The sequence below is a fragment of the Sminthopsis crassicaudata genome, chromosome 1 (genome assembly GCF_048593235.1).
Source record: "Sminthopsis crassicaudata isolate SCR6 chromosome 1, ASM4859323v1, whole genome shotgun sequence".
Classification (NCBI taxonomy): Eukaryota; Metazoa; Chordata; class Mammalia; order Dasyuromorphia; family Dasyuridae; genus Sminthopsis; species Sminthopsis crassicaudata.
The window spans coordinates 672,493,748-672,515,582 of record NC_133617.1 but is presented as its reverse complement, the minus strand read 5'-3'; positions in this window follow the sequence as shown (position 1 = coordinate 672,515,582).

Genomic DNA, 21,835 nt, shown 5'->3' with positions numbered 1-21,835 from the left:
GTGCAGAATTTGGCATAGGGATCGGGGCCATAACATTTCCAGAGCTTCATCCCCTGATCCTAGGATGTGAGAGGATCAGAGAACGTTAGAGCTGGCAGGTGCCTTAGAACACGGATCATAAAAGCTGGGAAGGTCATTAAGAACATAGGCTAGACTGTCAAAGCTGAGAAGAACCTGGGACATCGAACATAGGATGTCAGTCAGAGAAGGGGCCGTTAGTTACCCAGTCCCAGATTTTATAGATAAACTGAAGCCAAGGTCAAAACCACAGTCAAGTCTTTCGATATGAATTTTTGCCCCGGCTGGGTACCCCCAGTCCTCAGCTCTCCGAACCTCGTGAGCCCGGAGTTGAGAAGAAGGGAGATTAAGAGGCAGGAAATGTGGAAGAGGGGAGAGACAGGACCTGTGGTAATCGACTGATTTTAGAAATGGCCAGTCTGGAAGACACCTTAAAGAGCACCTAGTCTAACCCTTTCATATTATGGGAGGAGTAACTGAGGAGTAGAAAGGGGAAGCTATTTGCTTGCGTTCACATGGGAATTAAAGATAGAGCAGGAAGTAGAATCCAAATCACAGTCCAGTACTCTATCCATTTCACCAAGAAGGTCCTCTAGTATGTCTCTTAATGAGAAGTAGAGTTTCTAGTTCCTCCCACTTAGTGAAACCCACACACTATGAATTGTTTTTAAAGTTAGCTTTTCGTCAATTTCAAGATGCTGGGTGAGTGGCATGTTCTCTTTTGTGTTACCAATTTCTGTGGCTTGTAAGTAGCAGAAATTGTGGTGGATTTCTATATTCCCTCGAACCCATATGTCAACAGTAATTGACCTGTATGCAAAACACTGAACCAGACCCTGAAAAGAAATGAAATGTAGTTTAGCCACTTCCCTGCCTCCATGTAGCTTATAGTCTAAGGAGGAAAGAGTCACCAACACAGACAATTAAAAGCTTGTTGTAGGCAGGACTTTCGTTTTTGTCTGACAAAATTACTTTCCACAAAATAAGAGCATGATAAACATTTGAGTAGGAGAGGTACAAAGTCACTTGTAAAGTCTAAAAAATGAGGTCAAAATGAAAGATGGAATAGAATCTTTCCTGTTCCTTGGGGGAAGCCAGACCTAGCTGGATGCTGATGTTGAATCACAAAGAGCTTATGCTTAGGCAGCAAGTATGGAGGGGTCAATCATTAGTTGTTTTTTTATTGTTGTTGCTTTGTTTTGTTTGTTTTGATATCCCTACTTACCTAGAGGAAGACATAAGAGACTAAGAGGAAACCAGAAAGATCCTCCCTGAGGCAGCAGTCTTCATTTCCCTCCTGTACTGTAGCAGCACCAACCTTTCTGCTGTTCCTCACACCAAATTCTGTTTCCCAGCTCTGGGCATTTTCACTGACTGTCTTCCCCATGGCTGGAATGCTCTCCCTCCTGATTTCTCTGCCTTCCAAATTCCCTGGCTTTCTTTAAAAGAAAAGACTTCAAATCCCACCTTCTGCCATAGGCTTTTCCAGCTCTCCATCCCTCTCCCGACTGCTAGATCCTTTTCCCTGAGACTATCTCCTATTTCCACTATATATTCTTTGTATGTACATAGTTGTCTCTGCCATTAGAATGTGAGTGCTTAGAAAGCAGGAATTGTTGATGCTTTTCTTTGTATCCCCAGTGCTTAGCACAGGATCTAGAAGAAAGGAAGCATTTAATAGATGCTTTTGACTGTGACTATAGGCAGGATAGATTCTGCAAATCTCTTGATTTATTTATCCAGTTTCACTAGTACATTGAAAATCTCTGATCTGGATTCTATATCTATCAGTAAATCCTGTAATGTTATCTCTCATGACTTTCCATCTTGCTCCTTTTCTCATCGTCCCCATAAACACAGGATATTTTAGCCTTAAATTTTTTAGAAAAAGGGAAAGGGATAAAATATAGTGAACTACAGTGAAGTGTTACCTATTGCTTCAATTTCCTCTCACTACTCTCAATTTTATGCCCTGCTTTGCTACCATCTCAAAGTTCTATACCAATCCAATGACCTTTTCCCTCAGTCAGTATTCTCCTTGACACTATAGGCACCACTACCACCCTTCCTTAAACTCTCATCTTCAACTTTAAAAAATGTTTAGCATTTTATTTTCCCCAGTCATATGTAAAAATATTTTCAACATTTTTTTCCCTGAGGCTGGGGTTAAGTGACTTGCCCAGGGTCAGGCAGCTAGGAAAAGTGTCTGAGATCAGATTTGAACTCATGTCCTCCTGAATTCAAGGCTAATGCTCTATCCACTGTGCCACCTAGCTGCCCCCTCAACATTTGGGTTTTTTTAAATTTTGAGTTCCAAATTCTCTTCTCTTCTTCTCACCCTCACAATGAGAAGGCAAGCAATTTACTATAGGCTATAAGTTAAAGATATAGAGTGGTGCAAAATATTTCTATAATAATCATGTTATAAAATAAAACAGATCAAAAAATCCTCAAGAAAAATAAAGTTAAAAATGTTCCATTTGGTATTCAGACATCATTAATTCTTTCCCTGGAGATGGATAGCATTTTTCATCATAATTCCTTCAAACTTGTCTTGAATCATTGTATTGCTGAGTATTCTAAGTCATTCACAGCTGATCATCTTACAATATTGCTGCTACAAATGTACACAGCACATTTCACTTTGTATCAGCTCATGTAACTCCTTCCAGGTTTTTCTGAGAGCATATTGCTGCTCATTTCTTATATTACAATAGTATTTCATCATATTCACATACCACAATTTACCATTCCTCAATTGATGGCATTCTCAGTTCCTAATTCTTTGCCCCAAGAAAAGAGCTGTAAATGTTTTTGTACATACATGTCCATTTCCTTTTTCTCTTTTAATTTCTTTTGGGAGACAGACCTAGTAGTGATATTGCTAGATCAAAGGATATGCTTTCAACCTTTTTATTTTTTTTTTTTAGTTTCTGCTCTCAAAAAAAATTTTTTATTATAGCTTTTTATTGACAGAACATATGCATGGGTAATTTTTGCAGCATTGTCCCTTGCACTCACTTCTGTTCCAACTTTTCTCTTCCCTCCCTCTCCCCCCCTCCCCTAGATGGCAGGCAGGCTCATACATGTTAAACATCTTAAAGTATATCTTAGATACAATATATGTGTGCAGATCCATACAGTTCTCTTGTTAAATAAGAACGATCAGATTCAGAAGTAAAGATTCAGAAGTAAAAACAACTAAGAAAAGAAATTCAAGGAATCCACATTCATTTCCCAGTGTTCCTTCTCTGGGTGTAGCTGATTCTGTTCATCATTAATCAAATGGAACTGAATTGGATCTTCTCTTTATCGAAAATATCCACTTCCATCAGAATACATCCTCATACAATATTTTTGTTGAAGTGTATAATGATCTCCTGATTCTCATTTCACTTAGCATTAGTTCATGTAAGTCTCCCCAAGCCTCTTTGTATTTATCCTGCTGGTCACTTCTTACAGAACAATAATATCCCATAATATTCATATACCACAATTTACCCAACCATTCTCCAATCGATGGGCATCCATTCAATTTCCAGTTTTTAGCCATTACAAAAAGAGCTGCCACAAACATTTTGACACATATAGGTCCCTTTCCCTTCTTTAAGATCTCTTTGGGATATAAGCCCAGTAGTAGCACTGCTGAATCAAAGAGTATGCAGGTTTGATAACTTTTTGAGCATAATTCCAAATTGCCCTCCAGACTAGTTGGAGCAATCCACAACTCCACCAACAATGTATCAGTGTCCCAGTTTTCCCACATTCCCTCCAACATTCGTCATTATCTTTTCCTGTCATCTTAGCCAATCTGACCAGTGTGTAGTGGTATCTCAGAATTGTCTTAATTTGCATTTCTCTGATCAATAGTGATTTGGAATAGTCTTTCATATGAGTAGCAATAGTTTCAATTTCATCATCTGAAAATTGTCTGCTCATATGCTTTGACCATTTGTCCATTGGAGAATGGCTTGATTTCTTATAAATTAGAATCAATTCTCTATGTATTTTGGAAATGAGGTCTTTATCAGAACCTTTAACTGTAAAAATGTTTTCCCAGTTTATTGCTTCCCTTCTAATCTTGTTTCTATTAGTTTTGTTTGTACAAAAGCTTTTTAATTGGATACCATCAAAACTTTCTATTTTGTGATCAGTAATGATCTCTAGTTCTTCTTTGGTTATAAATTCCTTCCTCCTCCACAATTCTGAGAGGTAAACTATCCTATGTTCCTCTAATTTATTTATAATCTCATTCTTTATGCCTAATTCATGAACCCATTTTGAATTTATCTTGGTATACAGTGTTAAGCGTGAGTCCATGCCTAGTTTCTGCCATACTAATTTCCAGTTTTCCCAGCAATTTTTGTCAAATAGTAAATTCTTATCCCAAAGGTTGGGATCTTTGGGTTTGTCAAACACTAGATTGCTATAGTTATTGATTATTTTGTCCTCTGAACCTAACCTATTCCACTGATCAACTAGTCTATTTCTTAGCCAATATCAGATGGTTTTGGTGACTGCTGCTTTATAATATAGTTTTAGATCATATACAGCTAGGTTGCCTTCATTTGTTTTTTTTTTTCATTAGTTCCCTTGAAATTCTTGACCTTTTGTTCTTTCATATGAATTTTGTTATTTTTTTCTAAGTCATTAAAATAGTTTATTGGGAATCTGATTGGTATAGCACTAAATAAATAGATTAGTTTAGGTAGTATTGTCATTTTTATTATATTCTCTCAGCCTATTCAAGAGCACTTAATATTTTTCCAATTATTTAAATCTGACTTTACTTGTGTGGATAGTGTTTTGTAGTTTTGCTCATATAATTCCCGACTTTCCTTTGGCAAATAGATTGCCAAATATTTTATTCTATTGACAGTTATTTTAGATGAAATTTCTCTTTGTTTCTCTTGCTGTTGGGATTTTGTTGGTGATGTATAAATATGGTGAGGGTTTATGTGGATTTATTTTGTATCCTGCAACTTTGCTAAAGTTGTGAATTATTTCTAATAGTTTTTTAGTAGCATCTGTGGGGTTCTCTAAGTATACCATCATATCATCTGCAAAGAGTGATCATTTGGTTTCCTCATTACCTACTCTAATTCCTTTAATCTCTTTCTCAACTCTTATTTCTGAAGCTAGCGTTTCTAATACAATAATATTGAATAGTAACAGTGAGAGTGGGCAACCTTATTTCATTCCTGATCTTATTGGGAATAGTCCCAGTTATCTCCAGTTTAGACATATGGTGCTTACTGACGGTTTTAAACAGATCCTCCTGACTATTTTAAGGAAAAGTTCATTGATTCCTAAACTCTCAAGTGTTTTTATTAGGAATGGATGTTGGATTTTATCAAATGCTTTTTCTGCATCTACTGAGATGATCATATGATTTTTCTTAATTTGGTTATTGATATAGTCAATTATGCTTATTCATTCCTGGTATAAATCCTACTTGGTCCTGGTGTATTATCCTGGGGTTGATTTTCTGTAATCTTTTTGCTAATATTTTATTTAAGATTTTTGCATCAATATTCATTAGGAAGATTGGTCTATAATTTTCTTTCTCTGTTTACAACCTAGCTGGTATCAGTACCATGTCTGTGTCATAAAAGGAATTTGGTAGGACTCCTTCAATCCTTATTTTTTCAAATAGTTCATATATCATTGGAGTTAATTGTTCTTTAAATGTTTGGTAGAATTCACATGTAAATCCATCTGGTCCTGGGGATTTTTTCTTAGGGAGTTGATTAATAACTTGTTCTATTTATTTTTCTAAAATGGAACTGTTTAACCAATTTACTTCTTCCTCTATTAGTCTGGGCAAGCTATATTTTTGAAGGTATTCTTCCATTTCATTTAAGTTATCAAATTTATTGGCATAAAATTGGGCAAAGTAACTCCTAATTATTGCTCTAATTTCCTCTTCATTAGTGGTAACTTCTCCCTTTTCATTTTTAAGACTAACAATTTGGTGGAGTTGTGAAAGAATCCAGCCATTCTGGAGAGCAATTTGGAACTATGCCCAAAAAGTTGTCAAACTGTGCATACCCTTTGACCCAGCATTGCTGTTATTGGGATTATATCCCAAAGAAATACTAAAGAGTGGAAAGGGACCTGTATGTGCCAAAATGTTTGTGGCAGCTCTTTTTGTTGTAGCTAGAAACTGGAAGTTGAATGGATGTCCATCAATTGGAGAATGGTTGGGTAAATTGTGGTATATGAAGGTTATGGAATATTATTGCTCTGTAAGAAATGACCAGCAGGAGGAATACAGAGAGGCTTGGAGAGACTTAAATCAACTGTTGCTGAGTGAAATGAGCAGAACCAGAAGATCACTATACACTTCAACAACAATACTGTATGAGGATGTATTCTGATAGAAGTGGAAATCTTCAACATAAAGAAGATCCAACTCACTTCCAGTTGATCAATGATGGACAGAAATAACTATACCCAGAGAAGGAACACTGGGAAGCAAATGTAAATTGTTAGCACTACTGTCTATCTACCCAGGTTACTTATACCTTTGGAAGCTAATAATTAATGTGCAACAAGAAAAAGGTATTTACACACATATATTGTATCTAGGTTATATTGTAACACATGTAAAATGTATGGGATTACCTGCCATCGGGGGGAGGGAGTGGAGGGAGGGAGGGGATAATTTGGAAAAATGAATAAAAAAAATAATATAAAAAGACTAACAATTTGATTTTCCTCTTTCCTTTTTTAAATCAAATTTACTAAGGGTTTATCTATTTTGTTGGTTTTTTCATAAAACCAATTCTTAGTTTTATTTATTAATTCAATAGTTTTTTACTTTCAATTTTATTAATCTCTCCCTTTATTTTTAGAATTTCAAATTTAGTGTTTGACTGGGGGTTTTTAATTTGTTCCTTTTCTAGCTTCTTTAGTTGCAAGCCCAATTCATTGACCTTCTCTTTCTCTATTTTATGCAAGTAGGCCTATAGAGATATAAAATTTCCCCTTATTACCGCTTTGGCTACATCCCACATATTTTGGTATGATGTCTCATTATTGTCATTTTCTTGGGTGAAAGTGTTAATTATATCTATGATTTGCTATTTCACCCAGTCATTCTTTAGGATGAGATTATTTAATTTCCAATTATTTTTTGTCTATTTTCCCCTGGCTTTTTATTGAATGTAATTTTCATTGCATCGTGATCTGAAAAGGATGCATTTACTATTTCTGCCTTTGAATTTGAGTTTTTTATGTCCTAATATATGGTCAATTTTTGTATAGGTTCCATGACCTGCTGAGAAGAAAGTGTACTCCTTTCTGTCTCCATTTAGTTTTCTCCAAAGATCTATCATATCTAACTTTTCTAGTATTCTATTTACTTCTTTGACTTCCTTCTTATTTATTTTGTGGTTTGATTTATCTAATTCTGAGAGTGCAAGGTTGAGATCTCCCACTATTATAGTTTTGGTGTCTATTTCTTCTTGCAGCTTTCTTAATTTCTCTTTTAAGAATTTAGATGCTATACCACTTGGTGCATATATATTTAATATTGATATTGCTTCATTACCTATGCTGCCCTTTAGCAAGATATAGTGCCTTTCCTTATCTCTTTTAATTAGATCAATTTTTGCTTTTGCTTGATCTGAGATGAGGATAGCTACCCCTGCTTTTCTGACTTCACCTGAAACATAGTAGATCCTGCCCCAAACTTTTACCTTTATTCTGTATGTATCACCCTGTTTCAGGTGTGTTTCCTGTAAACAACATATTGTAGGATTCTGGCTTTTAATCCAGTCTACTATCCACCTCCACTTTATGGGGGAGTTTACCCCATTCACATTTATGGTTAAAATGACTAATTCTGTATTTCTTGTCATCTTGTTAACCCCTGCTTATGCTTTTCTCCTTTCATTTCCCCTTACCCCCATCCCCAATATTAAACTTTTGAGCACTACTTGCCTCTCACAGCCCTCCCTTTTTAGGATCCCTCCCCCACCTTAAATTCCTCCCCTTTTCTTACCCCTTTTCTTCACAATTTCTGTATTGCATACCGCTTAGCTTACTCCTTCTCTTTTCACTTTTCCTCTCCCACTTTTCAATGAGGTGAGAGAAGTTTCTCTGTAAACCGAGTATGTCTAATATTTTTCTTTTTAAGCCAATTTTGATGAGAGTAAGATACTCACTATGTTCACCCCCCTCCCTTCTTTCCTTCAGATATAATAGGTTTCCTTTGCCTCTTTGTGAGATGTAGTACTCCCACTTTACTCTTTTTCTGGTACAATTTCCTTTTTACCTCTAGTTTCTTTTTTATATTATAACTGTAAAACCAAATTATACTTGTGTTCTTTATGTATAGTCATAACAGAAATATAGTTCCAGAGATTTCTTTTTACCTTTTTATCTTTCTCTTGAGTCCTATATTTGGAGATCAAACTTTTTATTTAGTTCCAGTTTTTTCATCAGAAATAGATGAATTTCACCTATTTCTTTGAATGTCCATCTTCTTTCCTGGAAAAAAAATGTTCATTTTGGCTGGCTAAGCTATTCTTGGCTGCATACCAAGTTCCTTAGCCCTTCAGAATATCAGATTCCAGGCCCTTCAATCCTTTAATGTAGACACTGCTAGATCCTGAGTAATCTTTATTGTGGCTCCTCTATATTTGAACTGTTTTTCTCTAGCTGCTTGTAGTATTTTTTCCTTGGACTGATAGTTCTGGAATTTACCCACAATATTTCTTGAAGTTTTGATTTTGGGGTCTCTTTTAGTAGGTGATCAATGAATTATTTCAATGTCTATTTTACCCTCTGTTTCTATAATATCTGGGCAGTTCTCTTTGTTGATTTCCTGAAAAATAGTGTCTAGGCTCTTTTTTCATCATAATTTTTCAGGAAGTCCAATAATTCTCAGATTATCTCTCCTAGATCTATTTTCCAGGTCTGTTGTTTTCCCAAGTAGGTATTTAACATTTTTTTCCATAGTTTTTTTTTTTTTGTTTTTTTTTTTTTTTTTTTTTTGGTTTTGCTTGACTGATTCTTGGTGTCTTCTGGAGTCATTCATTTCCATTTGTTCAATTATGATTTTTAATGAATTATTTTCTTTATTTACTTTTTTATTTCTTTTTGTAATTTTTCAATTGAGTTTTTAAATGAGTTGTTTTGTTCTATGGAATTTTTTTCCATTTTGCCAATTTTATTTTTTAGAGAGCTATTTTCTTTTTTCCAATTCACTAATTCTGTTTTCCTTGGAATTGTTTACCTTTTCTAATTCACTAATTTTGTTTTTCAGGGATTTGGTTTCTTTATCCACTCTATCTTTAAATGAGTGGGATGATTTATCCAGACTCTCTTGCCAAGCTTTCCTTTTCCCATTTTTCTTCTAACTCTCTTGTAAGAACCTTTTAAATTTCTTCTATAAGAGCCTTGTGTGGTGGGGACCAAATCATATCCCCCTTTGGGGATTCATCTGGAGACAATCTGTTTTTAGTTTCCAAAGGGTTTGAAGTCCATATAGAAGCTATCTATAGTTAAAGTTTGCTTTAATTTTTTACTCATTTTGATAAAAAAGACTCAAAGAAAACAAACAAAAAAAGCAAATGCAGTCTGCTTTTTGGGCAGTATGGTATTACCAAGCATCCTCTACAGACTGCAAGAGGTAGTAAAGAAGTAACAGGGGAACATGCAATGGCTTTACTGCTTGCACAGTGGCCTCTCTGTGAGACTCTGAGAGCATGCTGAGTTACTCTGGGTGTTGGGTGAGTGTGGTCGGGTCCCAAAAGACACCAGTATTTCTGGATTTAACTCTTTACCCTCTGTGTTTATAGCTTCTCTGCTGATCTACCGACTTTCTGCCAGGGCAAATTAGCTTACACTGGGTAAAGTTCTCCATGCAAATTTTTCGATGACTGAAATCACACCCCATTCTCCTCCAGTCTGCTCAGCATTAGCTGCCTTCCATGCTCTCGCTGCCTGCCTGTGGTCTGTGCCTGGTCTAACTGTCCCCACCCACCAGCAAAAACAAACCTTTTCTGGTGAATTTCGAGGATATCTTCTGTTGGTAATGTATTCGTGGTTTTTTCAGGCAAGCACTAATTCTGAGGCCGCATCATGAAGAAAAGTAATTGGAGAGCAAGAAAGGGCTTAAATAGATGCATGTGTCCTCCCCACCATCTTGGCTGGAAGTCATGCTTTTAACTTTCAACATATTTTAGTTTCTGTCCTATTTCTCTAGCTCCTTCAAAAACTTTTCTTCCTCATTAGATGCCCTCTGTGTAAGGCTCATCATTATTTTATTTTCTCTCAATGCTTCAACTATCACCTCTGTGAATGGGTATATCTTAAGTACAAATCTTTCATTCATGTTCTACTTCTGTATTTCCAGATGCCTATATGTCATCTCTACTTGTATGTCTTTCCTATAGATACCTGAAACCAAAAGAACCTGCCTAAAACCGAATCCTTTGGCCTCCTCAGAAACTGGGTCCCCTTTTCAATGCTTTCATCTTGGTCAAGAACACTTCATTTTTCTACTTTCCAGGTGTAAAATGATAAAGTCATCTTTGATTACTTTTTCATCTCCCATCTTTTCAAGGGTAACCTCAGATATTACCTTCTTCATCAAGCCTACCCTGTACATTTAAAAATTATCTTATTCTTAGAATAATCGTCTGACTTTCACAAAGAGTGGTGGATTCAAAAGAGACCATTTAAAAAGTAAACTGTGTAAATTCAAAGTATTATTATTATTTGTACTGCTTTTGTCATGTCTCTATCCCATGCTGCCTTGTGTCCTAATTATTTTTGTACATATGTGAGGCAGCATTGTATCAGGGGTTAAGTGCTAAACTTGGAGTGAAACTTCAGACATATCTCTGACACTTACTAGCTGTATGATCACGATTTGTTTCCCTACCTGCTCTGAACCTCATTTTTTTTTTAATTTCTAAAAATGCAGATAATACTTACACTGAGTTATTATGAGGTTCAAATGGGATAATACATTTAAATTCTCTATAATCCTTTGAATGTTATATGAATGTCAGTTATTATTGGATATCTTATTTCCTTTACAAGTCTAGGAATTCCTTGGGATCAGGAGTCTTCTTCTTTTTCAAATACACACACACACACACACACACACACACACACACACACACACACATCACATGCATACACTCCACACCACTTAGCAAAGGACTTTGCCCACAATAGGGAATGAGGTAGGGAAGGGAAGAGGTCTCATTGATGTTTGCTGAGTGAATGATTCATTAAGTGCCATTGGTTCTTTCTTCATAATGATATTTTGATTCATCACTTCCTCTTTATTCCCATGAGCTTTTATCTTGTCCAGGATCTCATAATTCAAGCTTGGATCACAGAAATCACATCCTGATCTCTCCTCTCTTTAATTTATTTTATACACTAATGCAATATTTGTCTTGCCAAAATTGTTCTTTTCATCATGTTATACTCTCTCTCTCTTTCTCTCTCTCTTTGTCTCTCTCTCTCTCTCTCTCTCTCTCTCTCTCTCTCTCTCTCTCTCTCTCTCTCTCTCTCTCTCTCTCTTTCGTCTTAAGTATCTATAAGTTGCCTCACTGATCATCCAGTGAACAAAGTATAAACTCCTATCAATCATGGTTCTTTATATCTTTGCTTCTTCAACCTTTTATATGTGTATACACACATTTATGACTGTATGTTCAACTAACATATATTCTGGTCTCCTTAATTTACCTCCTTCATAGTCTTCCCCTATAAATCTACTTTTCTATTCCTTGATCATGCTAAAATACACCTTCCATATTTCTTCAGAGCAATTAACCAATAAATCAATCAAATTAATTTTCATTTAGTGCCTACTGTGTACCAGGAATTGTGCTAAATGTGGAATATACAAAGACAAAATGACTATCTCTCTTCTCAAGGAGCTTATATTCATTCAGTCATCATGAATGTACCTTCCCCCTCCCCTCACATACCCAAATAGTTGCCAGGTCTCTTCCATTCTATCTTCCTATCCTTTTCCTTCCTTCCTATCTTTTACTTCCACTTCCTTCTCTTCACATAGCCACCATGCTAATTCAGACCCTTATAACCTCTAACATAGAGGTTATAATCTGCAATAATCTCCTAATTAGTCCTTCTGCACTCTTCAATTCATTCTCCACAAAGTGATCATTCTAAACACAGACCTAACCATGACATTCCTTTGCTCAATAAACTCTTTTGGCTCCCTATTATTGCTAGAATCAAATAAAAACTCATCTGCAATTGAAGTCTTTCACAGTTTGACTCCAATCTATAATCCCAGTTTTATTTTTATCTCACTGCCCTTCTCAAATTCTGTATGTCATGTTTATTAGTTTCTTTACTATTCTAATATATGCCATTCTAACTTCCATCTCTGGGCCTTTGTATTAGTGGTTCTCATACTGGAAGATACTCTTTTTCCTCTGCCTCTTGGAATCTCTAGATTCCTTCAAAACTCAACTTAAACCTCATTTCCTACATAAGTAATGATTCTGCACATCCTTCCACCCCAATTATCTTGTATTTATTTTGCATATGTTTCATACCCCTCAATGCCTTCACAATTGTATGATTATATGATGCTCTAGAATAAATCACCTCTCTCTCTCTATTTCTATCTGTCTGTCTCTGTTTGTCTCTGTCTGTCTGTCTTTCTTCTCTCTGTATCTCTCTCTATTTCATACATAATACACAGATACACACACACACACGCACACATACACACAATTTAATCTGAATGCTTTTCATATATTTGTTTTCCTTGGTGCCATTTCTATATTTCTTATAAGCATCCCAGCCTATAATGTTTAGATACAAGTAGTTTCATTATCCTTGATATTGGAAATTTTTTATTTTAATTTTTGCAAATCTTTTCCATTTTTCTTCCACATATAGTCCTCTTTCCAGTTCTATCTTTGAATTATCTTGGGATGACTTTGCTTAGTTGGATATCTTGCCAAGATTTCTTTAGACTGCTTTTACCTTCTGTTGCTTCTTTCTAATTTATGAAACCATACTGTCCAGAAATGTCCATCATCTTTCTTCGAGAAATTTTTAAAGACAATTTTTATTCTATTCCATCATACTTTTGATAGCCATCTCTTTCCATTTGGCCAATAAATCAAATGTTTGCTTACCAAAGTTTTTTCTGGTCTATTTTTCTCTTTTTATTATAAAACTTGTTACATTACTTCTATAAACTTATTTTGAATAGGAATTATTTCATTCTTTATACTTTTATTCCCAGCACTAAGGAAAATGCCTCATCCATAGTAAATGCTTAATAAATATTTATTGATTAAATGATTAAAATTATTATAGTCAGATCAATGTTATTTCTGCCATTTTCCATTTTTATTTTCAATAACTTGTTTAAAAATCAGAAATCAATTTTCCTAACTGTATGCCATATTTTTTATCACTATTAGTCTTTCTTTTTCTTTATTGTAATTTATTACCTTAGCTTTTATAAATGAATGGTCTGACTTTATATAGACAGCTTATGACTGTTATACCATAATTAAGCCTTTTCATATCCATTAAAATATTATCAGTTTCATTTGTCATCATATTATTTGTTGTTCATCACGTCCTGCTCTTACCAATTTTTGAAGAAAGTAGATATTATATAAGGCTTCTGTATGACCTACAAGTCTTTGGCCTTTTTCATTATTTTCTCCTAAAGTGTTTTCCCATATATTTTTTTCTGTGCTTACATTTTCCATCTTTGCATTGAAATCACCAAGTATATGTTGATTTCATTTGGAGAATCTTATCAAGTTCTTCATAGAATTTCTCTACTTCTTTATCCTCAGCAACCACTGTTGATGGATAAGCTGAAATTATTTGTGTGGCAAACTTTATGTAAATATTTATCATTAGTAATTTGATATATGATGACCATATGTCTCAAGAAATAATATTACTTGTAGTTTTGGGGTATAGAATAAAAATAACTCTACCATTTCCTTCTTTTGTATCTCCAAAGAATACTTATGAACTATATTTCCATTTAGTGGTAGCTCTCTTTTGGTTTTCTTCATAGAAGGATCAATACTGATATGAATCACTTCCTCATTGGTCTCATCTACTTACTTGGTCAAGGATCTCACACCTAAGTTATTGAGTCATTTTAATAATTTCCTTGGCAAAGATCTTATTATAATTTGCCATTTCTTTTTCCAGTTCATTTTATAGATAAATAACTGAGACAAGCAGGGTTAAGTGTCTGAGATCAAATCTGAACTGATGCAGGTGAGTCTTCTTGATTCTAAAGCCAGTGTTCTACCTAGTGAACCACCTAGTTTCTTAAAGTACCAACAATCAAATCAAAGGTTGTTAATGATCTAAAAACTGTTATTTTTAGCATTGGCTGTCCCCTTTCCTGGCACTCTGCTAAAGACACTGCAGAAGCAGATAAGGGATGCACAAGAATAAAGCCCATTTGAATTTTTTTCTTTTTCATTAGCTGCTATGGTCAAACAAATTTGATGACTAAGTTTATACTCCTGGGATAAATGACTCTGATAATAAATATCAGGTAAGACATAAAACAGGGAAATATATGTTTATCAAAAGTATTCACTATGGTGATGAAGGAGATCCAATGTAGACAATAGATCAAGGTCCTCCATATGCTACTGCTTGTAAATAGCATTTTATTGATTCCATCAAGCCCCAAGACAATGAGTAGCCTCCTGGAAGAGATTTTAAATCACTGGAGGAAGTTTGTCTTCTCTGACTACATATGAAAGTCCAAATGGATGAAAAATGTCAATTGCCCAGATTTTAACATGCTTCTAAATAGATACCCTAAAGAGTATAAAAAGAAACCCTATAGAGATTTTCAACAATATGACTATCTAGGACAGATACTTAACTGAGCCCTGAATTGAAAAGAAGAAGGAGAGCAAGATGAATTACTTTCAAGAAGTTGCAGAGCATTTCTCTTCTCATACTTTCCTAGGACAGCAAACGTCCATCTTTTCAATACAAACATTTTACCATGGTTGCTGTAATGGTATCAAGATCTAAAACACAATTCCCTCCAAGCAACTAAAGATAAATACTTACACCCAGAGCATAAGTAATCTATATCATACAATCATCAACAAACTATGAAGAACAGAAATATAAGATGTAACCAAATAATTCTATGACAAAAAGAGAAAATTGACTGGTTATGTGGCAAGAGTAAAGGATGATAGGTAGATGGGCAGAATGCTCTATGATGTCCTCACAAGAAAGCTGGACCCTTTGGGGAACTCATGGGGAAAATATGGATAACATTTGCTCAGGGTAGGCAGGAATGGATGGACAGCAATCTGCATTTTTCCAAATATCTGAAGGAAACACTGAAATTGATCCACAGGTTTACTCGAGTATTTAAGTATAATTTACTTATGAGTATTTGTATATATGTTAACTCTCCCTTCAGAAGGTAAGCCCTTGAGGACACAGACCCATTCATTTATGCCCTTTTAATCCAGAACCTCGCACAGTGTGGCTCAAACTAGTCACTAAATTATTGATTGTTGACTTGTTGAAACATTATACAAAAGGAAATAATATATACATACAGAAGTGCAAAATATATGCAATGTATATGCAATACAATGTAAGGGTTTTTTGAGAGAAGGGTCTCTTAATAGGGAAGAGGATCCTGAAAAGACTTGAGTAGGATGTAGCATTTGAGCTGAACCTTAAAGTAACCTAAGTGATTCTAAGAGGTGGAGGGGAAAATAGAAAACTTATCAGCCTTGGAGAACAACGTGGGAGAACAACAAGATGGGAGAATGGGATGTCATGAATAAGGAATAGCAAACTATAGTTTGGGTGAGGGGGAATAATGGTAGGCTAGAAACAGATAATGACCTTCATTTTACCAATCCTTAATAATAACAACAGCTAGCATTTATATAGAACAGCTAGGTGGGGCAGTGGATAGACTCATTGAGTCAGGAGGATCTGAGTTCAAACCTGGCCTCAAATACTAGCTGTGTGATACTGGGCAGGTTCCTTAATCCCATTTGCCTCAATTTTCTCATCTGTAAAATTAGCTGAAGGCAGAAATGGCGAACCACTCCAATATCAATTTTTTTACAATTATTTTGGCAACAATCGTGGAGTAGTTTGCCATTTCCTTCCAAACCCCAAGTCCACTATTCTATCTGAAATGCGACCCACCTAGAAGCTGCATTTTTCAAAGCCCACTCAACTCGTTATTGAAGCCTTGTCTGTCCAGCACTCCCCTAGCAGATGAAAGTACTCTCTCATCATAGCATTTCACCTAGATGTCTCTTTTGTACTTACCACACTCTATCTTGTTACTTGCATACTCATCTTCTCCCTCACTCTAACATTAGATTAACTCTTTTAAAGCCAAGCCTGTGTCTTATCTGTCTTTGTATTCCTACTATTGAATAACTTCTTGACAAACATCTATTGAATTAAAATGAATCTTACCCTTGAAGCCTTCCTTCCCTGTCCTAGATGACAATGATTTTTTTCCTTCTCCTAAAGCTCTTGTTATCTATACAATTCAATCTCTCACTTAATTCTATTCTATATTAAATCTTTTGCCATCTCATGCATATAAGACTTATGTTCTTCAACTTGACTTGGATCTCTTCCTCCTGTTTATACTCCACAGAACCTAGCACAAGGCTGGGCACAGTGAATACTATGAAATAAATACTCATTGATTTGATGTGATAAGTCCAAACACATGAAAGTGAATATTTATTTTCAAGAGTTGATTAATCTCCTGTTCATTCACCCAGTCATAAAGCAAAGAACAAAAATGGATTATATCATAAACATGGTGTTCAAAACAGAAAATAGTGTTCAAGTTTTTTTGGAGGGATTGGGAGAGGAGAAAAGAAGATGGTATCTAAACCTGTGGTTTAATTTGTATAAGAAATTCCTGGTTTGGAAATTCTCTATAATATAGACGAAATACAATTCTTCTTTCCCCAAACAGGGTTCTATATATAATAGACTTAATAACCATCTGTTGAATGAATGAATGAATGAATTTTTCTACTGAGTTTGTCCTTGAAAACAAAGCATCAAGATCAGCCATAATTCTAAAAATTTATTTAATTACTTGTATATTCTAGGTTTGTGATGAGAGCATTAGCTAAACTATCATCCAGAAAATTCACTTCATCCTTCCCTATCTGAATCCATTTTAAGCATTCATCAGACACTGAGGTAATACCTACATTGTCCCATTATAAAGCCTATTGCATACTATGAAAAGATGACTCTTAAATGACAGAATTAGAGGGCTGACCTAAAGACCATGTTCTTTTAATGAAATATTCATAAAATAATAATTATTATAGCCATGTATCTCATGAATCAGAACTTTGGGTAAGATGTCACTTTCTTAAAACCTCCTTTGATCCTGTAAACCAAAAATTAGTTTTTCCTCTTATGAAGTCCAATATTTTATTTATACTCTCTCATAACACTTGTTATACTCTGGTATATAATAGTCACAAGTGTTTGTGTTTTATCTGCTCTAATAAACTAGAAGCATTTTGAAGGCAGAGGCCATGTCTTATTAAGTTTTTTATCTGAGTGTACCTACTATTGAATCCTGTATTTAGCGATGCTTAATAAATATCTGGCAAATGAATAACCCATCCATTGCCTTAATTAGACCATTGATGAAAAAATGGGAAAAAAATGAGCCATTCATTTATAATGAATTAAAAACATAAAAGTTTAGAAGTTGAGTTATTGGTTAAATTTTCTTGTTACAGACAAATTGGCTTTAATTTAAAAACTTGTTGAGGCATTTTGTTGAATAGCTAAACAAAAGACGAATTTAGTAGAAACATTTATCTGTTATGCAAGGAAATCTATAAGCTATTGGAGATAGTATGTCACTATTGAACATCATTTATTGTGTTGAACTGATTACTTACAGAAGATTAATTACAACTTCTTGAGTGCGTTACCTTTCAAGTTTTCAGGAGGAATCCTTATAGAACTGGTGACTATTGTTGGCATAAAACCCACCCCATGATAGGTACTGATTATCTCATTCAATACTCTAGAACTCCAATGAATCTATGATCTCAATGGCCAGTATTCCTTTGAAAGTTGAAGATCACAAATCCTTCATGACTCCCACTCTGTGTGTCTCTCACCCATGTCCTATTAGTTAGACACTACTGGTCCATCCACTATGCTTTAGGTGAATCACCCTTGCATTATCTTTACATTGTGTAGTCATCAACAGAGCACTATTCATTTGTCTGTCTTTTTTGCCTAGTCATAGTTTGATTTGGTAACATACAGTGCTAAAGAGACAGAGGAAAGGCAGTATCTTAAGTTTCTTCATGTCACTCAATAATCAGTCACTTAATTGATAAACATTTATTAAACACCTATTATGTGACATCATAGTAATTCCCAATTATCTTTGGCAAAATCACATTGGAACTTTGCAAGGCTTAATATGGTAATGATGTGGGTTAAGATTTCTTTCTAATTCCCAGTCCCCATGAATCCCAATGGGAGATATCCTGGCTTTCCCAGCCCCCACCGGATCTGAGCTAACTTGGGGTATCCCAACCCTCATTCTAATCTGCTCAGGTTTCCCCAACCCCCACAAACAGCTTCCTCCTTATCTAAAAACCGCATTGAATCCTATTTAAATTCTAACCCTGGCTGAAGCTCAAGCCAGAGGCCAATCTGGGACTCCACCCACAGGCCCCTTTCAAGATTACCAAAAGCCCCTGGAGTCCATTCTTTGCAGGAGCTCCAAATATGGCATCCTTATGCTGGCCATGCCAAGGGTTCTTGTCTGCCTGGCGCCAGCCCTGGCCCTGGTGTCTTTCTTCTTTACTCTTACTTCCAAACTCCAAATAAACCTTTTTTTTATTAATCTAGGTTTTCGGGGCTGTAAATTCCTTTACAGGGGACTCTCATGCTGCTACTAGACCTCATTTAACTCTCTATCCTTGCACCGAATCCAAAGGGGTTGCAGGAGAGCTCTATTTGACTCCCTGTACCCCAAACCTGCCACTAGACCTAAATTAACCCTAATTTCATCTAGGTACCCCTTATCTAACTTTCATCAGTAACGTTTCATCTCTTCCTTCTTATTGGTTTTATAATGCCCAGAGGTTATAGACCTCAGGAATTTAAGGAATTAAGCTGATGACTCAGGTAATAAGGTAATATCTTGCCACTAAGGTAATGTTTTCGGAAGAGCATTCTGGAGGTTCTGGCTTGCCAGACTCAGCAAGCACTTTGAGAGCACTGCATATAATATTCTTTCTCCCTGGAAATTACTGATACCCATACAGAAACTCCCACAAGCACCACTCTACTCCTCTTCAAGCAGTTAACTTGGTACAACTACTAAGAGTAGCTGTCTAGCAGGAAGCAAACTGTGTTGCAGTCAGTAAAATGCTGTTTGATATATTGCCTTCTAACTTGCCCCCAAGTAGGAAAAATCACAAGAGCCAGGTCCTAGAGCTCACTGTATGACAGGTAGTTGTGTGCAAATATTCCAGCTCTATTTTGTTTAGTCGCAAGATTCTGAGAGCCCAAAGCTATGGAATCAACAGCTTCTCAGACAACTTGAGTTTTTTTCTTCTTTGTTTTGGTTTGCCTTTTGATGACATTTATTCTTTAGACCTTTACAACCCAAAATTCTGCCCAATCAGTTAAATTCACTGATTTGATTTGAAGATCTGAAAATGATCTGATTTGCTTATTCAGACATCTTAAAACAACCATTTCTTCTTCTGGATCTGCTATCTTTCCTTAAAGAAATGTAGGCTATATATCATGCCTCAAAGAAGTCAGTAAAATCAATCCATTTATCAATAAGAAAAATGAGGCCCAGAGATTGATCACAAATGCAGTGATCTGTCACAAACAAAATGTCAGAACAGCACTTGAACACAGCTCCTTTCACTCCAAATCTAATATGTTCTTTTATTGATGAGGAAAATGAGTCTCAGAAGAGTTAGTAAAGACAGTACAGAAAGCTGACCCGGTCTGAGGTCCTTTTGGGTCAGAAGAACTGAAATGACTTGGAAGATATTATTAGTCTCTGCTTTAGAATTTGTTAAATCCTAGTGTGCTGTGGGAGGAGGACAGAGGGTGTGAAAGAGAAACAGATTAAGCAGTACAGTATTTAATTATTTTCCCTTTAAAAAATGACAAACTTTAACCATCTGTTTTTATTATACCAACCCATTCAAAATATTATTAAAATAATAATTCCTTGGATTTATCTAGTGCCTTTCCAATGAGAAATGCCCCCAACTGTTCTACTTCTGATCTACTAGAGATGGAGAATCAGAAAAGATTTGGATCTGTCTAATATTATTGAATCACAAAAGGAAGCTTTTTGACAGATCCTAGTGAAGGTTTTTCCTGTATATCACCGTATGTGTTAATGGGAGTGGGTCATAAGTGTTTTGTAGGGAGTCTCCAGGTAGCCTCCACTGGGCCTTACTGTTCTATTCCTCCATGACACAGCAAAATCACAAAACCATAAAATTTCAGGGTTGTAAGGGCCCTGAGGCCATCAAGTCTAAAGCCCTCTTTTCATAGATGAGAAAGCTAAAGCCTCAAAAGGTAAATAAATGGCTTGTGTTAATAACACATGTAATAGGTAGAAGAATCGTTTTTGAATCCATGTCTTCTGACACAAAATCAAGACCTAAAGAATAACCCCCAGAAATTCATCCACTCTCATCACCAAATAACCCCCAACGTTTCAAATTAGGGACAACTTCTCCTTAAAGGAGACTCTTGGGAATCGATTGAGATCGCTCATGACTGAAGAAAGTAGATAGAGGGTTCAGTTATGTTGTTCTTTTTATCCTTTGAGAGAAATAACTATGCTTTTGAATTTCTGCATTAAATCACTGAGGAAGAATTGAAATTAAAAAGCTTGGAGAATAATTAGCAACAGAACGTTCTAATGCCATGAAATGGGTTTTATGGGCCATATTTCTAATATTAATTGTGTTGCTGTGTAGCCAAATGGTTAAATTATCACTCCAATACAAAAAAGCTCAAAAGAGGAAATCAGGCCCAAAATAGCACAGATATTGCAAATCAGGGCAGAGATAATCTTTTTATGCATAAAAAACAACCACTTACAAAGCCATCACCAATCCCCTGACATTAGATACACAGGGAAGGTTTTTTTTTGTGTTTTGCAGAAAGCAAATTCCAATTCCCTACTGCTAAGGACTTAGACATTCCAAGACACATCATCCTCTAAGGTAAAAAGAGAAGAAAAATCAATGCCTTATTTCCATTTGCTGTCCTTCTTTCTACCCTTGGAATGTTGGGAAGTTAACACAGGCCTTTTCTCCACCCTCCATCCCCATAATCTAGGAATCCTTCCTCTTCTTCCTTTTCATAATCTATTTATCTCTCAAGGTTTAGCTCTAGACTACTCCAGTTTAAGGGACCTTTCTTTTTCTCCAAGTTCTCCTAACCCTTAAAGTCTTTAAACTATTTGTGCTCTTTTGCATAGTACGCTTTTTGGTACATATCTATATATTTCATCTCCCCCAGACTATATTGTAATTTCCCTAAGAGCAGAGACCATCTGTTCTTCTGCATCCCCCACAGTAAATGACACAGGGCTGAGCAGACAGAAGATGCTTGGTGCTCATCATTTAATTTATTACCAGTCATTATATTGGGACAGATCTTGCCACAATGAAAGCATTCACCTTTTCTTCATACTTAGGATCATAAATTTAAAGCTAAAGTGACCTCAGAGACCATCTAGTACAAACCCTTAATTTTA